We start from the raw sequence: 10337 nt of genomic DNA, 5'->3' as shown, positions 1-10337 counted from the left end.
TGTACATGGACTTGCCCACTAATGGAATGAATGGGCTCGGGAACTCCAGGGCACCAATGCTTCCACAGGAACCACTAATGTGCTTCTCTATTGGAGGATAAAATCGGCCGAGATCAGTGGTTCTTGGAGCCGGCTTTACTTCAGAATCCTCTGGAGAATTTCTTTCAACTGAAGATTCCTGGGCCCTACTTCAGATTTACTAACCTGAATATCCAAGGGAAGGCCCTAAATATATGTCCTGTCATAAGCTCCACAGGTGGCTCGGATGTGCACCAGCAGTGGGTAGCACTTGGAACACAGAACTCTCAGATGCCATTTCACATTGAACTTCTACCCATGTATCCACAATAACTGCAACAGCAGTAACAGTCATAAAAATAATAACCTATGTGATCAGGTATCTGTTCCTCTTTCCACATCCAACCTTTGCTTTCCTCCGTCTTGGATTCACTTTCAGCCAGAATCTCTCCAAGGGATGATAAACTGGCAACTAACACATGGTTCCTCCAAGTAATACTCATTTGCCAAAATCTTATATTTCCCATAATATGAATAGACACATGAAACTAAGCAGGAAGGAATTATTAAAGAATTAGGTGTTAATAACCTGAGAACAGTACAAGACAAATTAAGTTTTGTTTAGACACAAAGACAAGCACCGTGTCACTAAAAGGCATCACACACCTGGAATATGCTACTGGGGGTACATGCAAACATTTCTTTCTAGGAATCTCTGGAAACCATGTGGGGTCCTACATACCCAAGAGGACTGAGTCTCATCTACAGGTCAGAGACTCCTACCACCCTAAATTTTGTATTAACTTTCTACCCCCAAATGCACCTGCAACTCCAACAGCTTTCTTAGGTCTAGCTTCAGTGTGTCTCTGGGATAGGGCACGTCTGTACCTGGTGGCAGGGGTTGTAATAGTGGTGTGGCCCAAGGCCTGGCTTCAATTTTCATGGTTTTCTTTGAAACCAGGGCACAGGAAGATGATTGGACTTTTGTAGTTGTTTTGTTCATTCTTTTATTACTCTTAACTGCCTTCTCTAGAATGAGAGAGTTAAATTTGTTTGATTGGTTCAAGGATGTATATCCAATACCTATAACTTTTGTTGAATGAATAAATCAGAAAAATAATTGGTTTGAAAACTGGAAATAGAAGGGAGATTTATGGCCAATTGTAGATGCTGCTTACTTTCTCTGCAGAGACTTTGCATGCACTTGGTCCACCTGACCAAACACAAGGTCTCTCTCTTCCCTTTTGGGGAGAGAGACTCTGGGAGGTGATTCCCAGAATGATGAATACCAAAGAGAGTTTGTGGTCTTCAAGCAGTGCTTGCCTTGGGAAGAGGTCATTTGGTTGAGGTCATTAACTTCAACAAACTAAGTCACAGACCACTGAATACCATCCTGCCAGGAAGCTGGGAAGGTGTGAGTGGCATGTAAAGTGTGAAGGGCTGTTCACTACACAGAATATCTAGATGTTCCTTGGGAGTGTCCAAGAAGCTCCATGTTGTGAAATCAGGAACTGAAGATAGATGTTTAGTGGTGTCAGTGGAACCAGGTCAACCAATCAGAAGCCTTTCAATCTCCTCCTCCTCCTCCTCCCCTCCTCCTCTTCCTCCTCCTCCTCCTTCTTCTTCAGAAAAAAAACAAAACAGGTTTATTTTTCTAGAAATATATATTTAAAAATTCCTCACAAAAGATGCTATTCTCTCATTTCCCCATCTTTTTCCTCTTCTTCAACATCTCTGATACAAAGGACATTATTATACCTTATTAAAACTTCACCCAAATGTCCAGACAATGCTTCATCTATGTATTCTTCTGTGTTTGCAAGCTGCATGTTCATATAGCCATCTATAGATACCAGGTAGGTAGCCTTTGTACTTCATTCCTCACTTGAGTTTCACCATACTGGCTTTCCTGTGAATCCCCTGAGGAAAGGTTTGGGATTGAGGAGCAAACTCATCTCAACTACAAGCAACTGTTGTGGGCCACTCACCACCAGCCCAGCTGTCATCTGTCCCTCGTGACTGGAGTAGCTACAGCTGGGCATAAATCCTCCTTTTACTTTCTCATTTATCTGTATTATTTTTATCTGTAAAATTTTCTTCTTTGGACATGTTAATGTTGCAAATGAAAAATATTTTACTGCTTTTTCCTATAAAAATTCCAATTTGTTGAACCTGCCTTGCCATTTCTAAGATTGTATTTGACAGAGAATGCCCTGTGTTCATGAGAATCAGTTGCAGGAGTGATCTAGGTGGTGGCCTGAGAGCCAGGAGGGGTAGTCTGGAGACACCATTCCACAGGTAACCTGTCCTCCCTGGGAGCTGCCAAGTGGTCTTCACTGCACCAGCACAAATTATTTTTGGATCCAACATTCTATAATTCTCACTTAAACAAGAGACAATGGAATGAACATCTTGAAAATTTTTAGAGAATTTCTTTTGCCATCTACCACCTAAACATGACAGACCAAATCTTCTGAAGAGTTTTCAACACCCACAGCCTGGCAACTAAGAGTAGGAAAAAAAAACTCATGCACAATATACACTTTCAAAAGTATTTTTAGTTTCTTCCATGAAGTGACATTTTATTTTACTCTTCTTAAAAACATTTAACTGTCAGCAATGGCTCATGTCTGCTAAGTTCTGTAATTCCTATGAATACCTTGACCATGGACAGCTTCATCCTAATTTGTTTGCCCAAGTTATAGCAGGCTCAGAGCAATTTGGTGTGGTTGTGAAACAATGGAAGTTTACCAACGGGAGTGGTGGAATCTGCTCTTCTAAAACAAACAGGGTCCAAGTCCTAATCTAGAATAGGATACACTTAGATCTATCCAAGTTCATATATATGAGATATATTAGTGTCCTTTGGGTGGGGGGATGGCAGATCCAAAGTGGGTAATTTGAGGGTAGTTTTAAAAGTGTATTACTTATAATGGTGTGGGTAGGGTTTGGGGAATTAGTAGGGAAATTCCCAGGGCTAGCAACAGCAGAGAGTCACTACTCCTAGGCCTTAGATAGATGGAACAGTTATAGAAACTCAGAAAGAGTAGTTATATAAAGAGAACTTCCTAGTCCAGACCTCACTTTCTTGCCCACCTTCCAGTCTCCTGCCACTGCCTCTCATTGGCCAAATCTTTCAGAAGTCAGATAACAAGAGGCATGTTGATATGGCCTCCTGGGGCAGGATGGAGAAGGGTGGACAATGGATTCCAGGGCGAATAGAAGATATGCAGTAGATGGAAATTGAAGAAGGCTAGGGTAATCAAATGAATGCTCTTATTCATCTCTTTGTTCATTCTTTCATTCATTAAACATACATTAGTTAAGCACCTTCTGTACTTTAAAGCACTTTGGAAAACACAGGTGAAGGATGATAAGTTGTCTCTTCTCTCAAGGAGCTTTTATTTTTTATTGAATGTGCAAACAAGGCATAGCCATGTGGAATGTCGTAAAACTAGAGTAAACTTGTTTTTAAACTCACTGAGAGTAATAGTATGGCAGAGAGTATCAGAGGTGGGGCAGGCAGTGTGGGTGCTAAGGGAAGGTGGGCTCAGGGGAAATATAAGAGGATTTTAACAGGGCTTTGTGGGACTCAAGGGAGAGTCTTGAAGCCTTTAGTCTCCACCTCAGTACCTCTATGGAGTAATGGACTGGCCTAGTGATATCTCAATGAATGCTAGGACTATATAAAAACTAAATATATGTACCATTTTTTTTAATTGAGTACTTATAATGCATCAGGTATTTCACATGTAATATCTCACGGAAGCCTTATAATGAGATTGCTGAAATGAGTGTTATTTTTCATATTTTACTTATGAGAATAAATGAAATTCCAAGAGGTGGAGTGACTTATCTAATGTCAGACACCTGGTGTTAGAGAGACTGGGATTCAAAGCCAGGCATTTCTGGCATAAAATTCTAAGCTACTAACCTCTTTAAATAATGACAATAAAGGACTCAGCAGTGGTGCCGGCCTTGGATATAAACATTGTCCTCGTAACACCCCCGTGTTTTCTCGGATAACTGGTAGTTAGAACTTTCTCCCTATTTTAAGAAGCTGCTTGACTTATAATAGGTTATGTTTTCACAAGTGCTACCTGCACTTAGGTATAGTATTGGCCTCTGAGGAAGTCTGAACAGAAGTGCTATTGTTGTATCTTTCCTATGGAAAACCGTCTAATGACTTCTCATTATGCTTGGAATTAATTCTTTGAACTATATGGGCAAATGATCTGGTTTCTCCTACCTCTGATTTGATCTCTTACTAACCACCACTTACTCTGCTCCAGCCACACTGGCTTTCTTTCTTATCTTTGGATAAGCTTTGCTCTTCTCACCATAAGTTATTTTCCCTAGGTGTTCTCTCTGTCTAGAATCCTCTCCCCACAAATCTTCACAAACTGGCTCCTTTAGTTATTCAGTCTCAACAGAAATGTCAGATTCCTTTTATGACCATTTCCCATAACGCCCTCCTACTCAATCTGTAGAACATCATCTTGTTTAATAATCACTGTAACACTCATCTTGTTGGTCTATTTATTCTCTGTCCACAGAAGGCTTGGAAACTTTCAGTGCCTTATGCAATGTTAGATAACCCCATGTCTTGGATAGTGTCTGGATCCTTAAGTCTTTGCAAATGAATGAATAAACTCATGGAGATGAACCCTCATTCAGAAAGAAAAGTAGTAACAGTATGGTATATTTATTCATTATTTAATATCACCTACCTCTCAGGTATTATTTCTACTTATATTTCAAGATGAGAAAAGTGACATTTAGAGATGCTCAAGGTCACGCAAGCAACGGAGCAGGACTACACACACCTTTTGACTCCAGCTCTACTGAGCTTTCAAAGCTACTACATATGAGTTATGCCCCCAAGTACAGTCTTAAGTGAGGTCAACACTGATTTTTCTCTCATATGTTAGTACTGAAGTGATTGTCTCCGCCAGACAGAAGGTGTCATCTCTGGGTCCAGGCTAGCAGTTCCGGTTATTGCCATTTCCTCACCAGAATAAAGGGGGAAAGAGGGACGGGAGGGCCATAGCTTCCTTGTGAAGATGTGATCAGAAGTTGTATGCATCCCCTTCACCAGAGCTACAAGAAAAGCTGGTAGATGTAACAGCTAGTTTGGAGATCATGTGCCCAATTAAAACCTGACAAATTCTATTACTAAAAGGAAGAAGGGGAGACTAGATGTGAAGGATAGTAGGCAAACTGTTAGATCTAATAACAACCACGTTAGGTAGAGATTACTATCATTTTCATTTTACATATGGAGAAATTGGGGCTCAAAGAGATTAAAGATCACACCATTAGTCAGGAAGAGGGCAGAACTCACGACAAGATTCCATTTTAGTCCCCCATTTCATCACTATCATCTCTCTTTCTCTCTCTGTCTCACACACACACAAACACACACACACACCACGGCTCAGTGTTCTGTGCTTTGATGGGATTTCCCCCATTTCCATCCTTGGAATGTCATTTCAGCCTTGATCTATTAAAGAGAATTCAACCAACAAGACAAGGAAGTAAGTAGAGGTGAGGGTTCCAAGGGCTAGACCCAGTCTGACCGTCTACTGCAGAGCTTGCCTTCTCCTGGGTACAGTGGGCGCCAGGGGAAGCTGCCTCCAGAGGCAGTGTGTTTTGATAAGTCACGACCTGGATCTTGGGTGGAGGGGCTTTGTAAATAATGAGCCAGGAGTCTCTGACACCTGAGCAACAAGATCAAACAGGCCATTAGTAGGTACTGTGGGCACGTGTCTCGTGTACTGGGATAATCCTTATTTACAGCTGTTGTCCCAGTACACTTATTAAAAGTGCCCCCCTCAAAATTGCCCTAGTTCAGATGATAAATTATATGGTCACCCTATCAATAGCCCTATGTTACATTGTTACTCAGCCTTAAAAATATTGGGGCAAAAACTTTTAAAGATGTTGGACAGCTAAATAAGCAGAAGAGATGCCTATATATGAGTCCCTGAATTTGACGGCCATGGTAAAGTCCTAGTAAGAAACTGATCAACTGTTTAAATTAACAGTAATTCCATTCTTCTGGATAAACCCAAATATAAAGATTAATTTCATAATTCATTCTTAGATTACCAAAGGGAGTAAAAATGTCTTGGAGGGTGTTTTATGCTGCAGCATCATTAATGATTAAAATGTCTGGGAACAGAAGCATGTATAGTTACAAATTATTCAAACTACATAAGACTTTATAAAATTCTATCTATGAGAGGCATTCAATAAATAACCCAGAATTCATCTATTTCATGTCTATGCCCTTTGGTTTCAATGACATTCTCATTTTTCAAAACAATATTGAGTTACACTGCACATGGAGTTTCAGAAAAGTTCTTCCCAGTTAATCAAAATTTACTCAATTTGTAGCACAACAATTTTATTGCCCAGAGGTCATTATTGACACTCTATATCTATGAACCTGGTTGAAAAAATCCAGAGGGAGACTTGCAAAATGACAGTCCTCAAGTAACTTTGTTTTTCGGGATCAGAAAAATGAAATTAAAGATCAACACATAAAAGAAGTTTCTGCTTCTTGAAGTTAGAATGAAGTAAAGGACACACTCATTATCTAAGAATAATGGGTAAAAAGAAAAAAAAACAGCAATCTAAAGTGAGCTCACTTAAAACAGGGAGCAAAATTGTACAGTAATTGAAAAGAAAGTTTCCATAGGATTTAAGAAATTAAAACCTGCAGATTTTGGTGTAACTTTCCATCAAAACTGTACTTCAGCATATACCATATTTCATTTGATGTTTAAATGACCATAAAGTGGATCACTTAATAAAAATGTGTGAGGGCTTCATTGGTTTCCCCAGGAGATTCTCTTAGACATGTTCATATCCAAATATTCTCTTCTGGAGTGCTTAGCTACACAGTCTCCATGTCCTTCTCTCCTCTCAGCCGTCAATAAGTGTAACTCCACCAGGGCCTCGTTTGTCAAAAGTCTTAGCTTGTGTGATTTTAAGCTTGTGTGATTCTAACATCACTTCCATCAACCTCATGAAATCCCACATCTTTGGTAAAATTTGCCTTTTCTCTTTGCAATCAATGTGCACTGTATTAACAATGAATTGTTGGATACTCTAAACAACAAATGATCCTGGAGTCCAGTCAACAAAGACATTGATATAATTGCTGGGAATCAACACTACATGGAGCAGAATATTTGAATAGGGAATAACCTCATGATTTTTTTGGTCCATAGACCATATCTTCCTTTTAAGGCCACCATGGCAACTGTACAGGAGCAGGGCCTTAGGTAATAATCTCAGGTAGCTAGGACTTCCCCTGACTTTAGGTTTGAGCCCCAACTCCATCAACTCGTTCTGTGGTCTTGAGCAGGTCCCTTCATCTCAATAATCTTACAAGCCCAAGACACCCAGATTCTTTTTCTGGGATCTAAGAAGTTCTGCATATATGTTTTAATGTGCATGCTCTCAGGGAGTGTGCTCATGTTTCTTTCAATTCTCATTAAGAATCTAAACCACTAATCATGAAGTATCTCACATGAGCCCTAAAGTTGCTTCCAGCTTTCACATTCTCTGATTTCTGATTTTCCCTGGGTAAAACTATCTATAGGGAATGAAAGTAGAAGTTTGGGTAAGGCCACAGGAAAAAAAATCTGTAAACTGTTACCAGTAATTAGTGCTGAAATGTAGGTAGGTAATCCATATTCTACCCAAATGATCCACCTCCCAGCAACCCCCGGAAGCTAGTTTTGAGAAACCAAATTAAAGATTTTCAAGTTTGTTGTTTCAGAGAAGACAGAATGCTATCTAGAAGATTTAATAATGTATGTGCAAATTGTTAAAGAAATATTGGGCACTCAGCTCAATCTAAGGATTTGAAACATCACTAAATAATTATCATCCTATATCAGTAATTAATTATGACTAAGATCATTGTAAATATCAGAACTGGAAAGACAGAAAATGACACATACTATCTGATGTGGGCAGAGCAAATAGGGTTTCTGAAAGCTGTAGTAACTGGGCCTTTAATACAGCTATTCTAAATCTTGACATCATCATAGCTATAACTTCATTAAATACTAAGTGCTAAATTTACCTTCTGAACTTTAAAGAGACCTCAATATGGCATTCTTGTAATAGCAAATAGAAAAGAAAAACAGGGAAATTGCTTTGACGACATCAGTTCCACTTTCAAGACTCTTTAGAATCTTCTTCATTGGATTAAAAAAATCTGAGTCTCATTTATTTATTCATCAGGAATTCAGGATGGGGAAATCTGGTATGACACTATTGCATTAGTGTGTAGGCCTACACTCGTAAAATCTTGAATGACAATATTTGATAGTGGAGAGGCTAAGGCCCAGGACTGCAGGAAAATAGTTTATATTTTTTATTTAGCATTCACAGGCAAATGAACCTACCCCTCTATCAATGTGAGTCTTAAGAAGTGTATGGAAAGACTTGAAGCAGTTATAGAGAGTAAATTAATTCAAATATAATCAGAAATTAGGACATGAAAACTGGTTAAAGTGATTAACTGATGTACTTTCTCAGCCAGAGAAATTTTTTGCTATTTAAAGGGCTTGGAGAGACCATTTGCTGGACTCCTGATCAGACCATGATTCCTTACAGGTATGAAAAAAAATGTATGAACAAAACAACTGAACCTGTCTGGAAAGATAAAGAGCATAGTTTACTAATTCTAGAATATGCAAGGATTTAGATTCAAATTGGACAGAAATAGTAAGTAACTGACAATAGGAAGAAATTATTTTCTTTTTGCCAAACTGCCACGAGCCTATGAAAATCACAGATTTTCCAAATGGCACAATGTGAAAGTAAATTAATAGTTTTGAAAGAGATTGATAGGTTTTTATGACCATGTAGTAGAACACATTTTGAACATTTGTGGACATTTGCTTTCCCAGCATTCATTTCCCCTTCTTTCTCCTACTTTCCCATTGGGATCCACCCTTCCCCACTGTTAGTCCATAGGTCTATGGAAGTCCATCCAAAGCTCCACAGGTGTCCTTGTGCTCAAATATGTGACTCGGGCCTGACAAATTACAGCAGTTCTTCCTTTTAGTCACAGTGATTGGAAGAGTAATGAGTATGACCAAAGTTATGACAATAATATTGAATGTCTGGGTTGCTGGGGATGCAACTGAAAACAGTCCTCTTTCTCTAGACTCAAACCTAGGAGGGTATGATAATGTAACTGCTGTAGCAACTTTGCCAGGCACCACCTTGAAAAGCCCAAGTATGATATATTGCCACCATCTAAGCCTCAGACCTCACTCCAGTTTAATTAAAAAGGTCCGTTCTGATTCATGCACTGCATTTGTCATGTCTGTGAAGTCCCCATTAGTGTAGAACAGTTCACAGTTTTTCTCTGACTTTTCTGACCTCAAATCTTTTGAAGATTATAGGCCAGTTACCTTTGGAATTTTCCTTGACTTGGGTTTTTCTGATATTTCCTCACAGTTGGATTTAGATTATGCATCTTTGCAGGAATATCACAGAAATTCTTCTAAAGGCCTTGTATCAGGTGGCACATTTCAATGTGTCTCATTGTTGATATTTGTTCTCTTTAACAACTTGAAAAGGTGATGTCTGCCAGATGTTTTCACTATAAAGTTACATTTTACCCCTTTGCAATTAATTAAGTGTTCTGTGGAGAAGGACTTTGAAATATTTTTTGTAAATCAAACTTCCATTTATTTATTTATATCTGAATGGATTCATAGCTTCCTATTTTGTTTCATGGGCTATAGTTTTTCATAATCATTATTTCTTCTATGCACAAATTGTCCCAATTTGGCCTGTCTCACTTGCTTCTGAGTCTTTGTGACCTATCTTCATCATTTGCTGATCACTTATTTTTCTGGCTCTGTTCAGTAGAAAGATCCCGAACTCAACCCCACTATGGACACACTGAATCTACAACTACATTTGGAACAATTTCCTCTGAAAAAGACCTGAAAACTAGCTGAACAGCTCCTATGCATGGGCAAACAAGAAGGCCGCATTAAAGTGGGCAGGAGAGGCTGAGACACAATCTCACCATAAGTCACACCCCCAGCACAGCGACCCACAATCAGGAGGGAACTTACAAACCCAGAGCTTCAACCTGAGGAGTGAACTGTTCACACCCCACATCAGACACTCCAGATTCTAAGAGCTGCACCTGACAGATAAGCCCCCAAAACATGAAAACCAATGGGGCTCACTTAACTGAGACCCAAGGGGCTGTGGTGAACTGAGTGATGCCTCTTGAAGGGCTCATGTGTGGACTCACTCACTCCAAGGCCCAG

General features: G+C 39.4%; 1 pseudogene; it reads right to left on the bottom strand.

Annotated features, from left to right (window-relative positions):
* Nucleotides 1-1675: 1675 nt before the first annotated feature.
* LOC145722474 (small nuclear ribonucleoprotein F pseudogene) lies at nt 1676-2675 on the bottom strand (annotated as a pseudogene).
* Nucleotides 2676-10337: the final 7662 nt, after the last annotated feature.

Source organism: Leptonychotes weddellii, chromosome 7 (genome assembly GCF_054177405.1).
Source record: "Leptonychotes weddellii isolate Sample4059 chromosome 7, ASM5417740v2, whole genome shotgun sequence".
NCBI lineage: Eukaryota > Metazoa > Chordata > Mammalia > Carnivora > Phocidae > Leptonychotes > Leptonychotes weddellii.
Note: the sequence above shows the minus strand (reverse complement) of the source record. Positions and strands in the feature narration are given on the sequence as shown.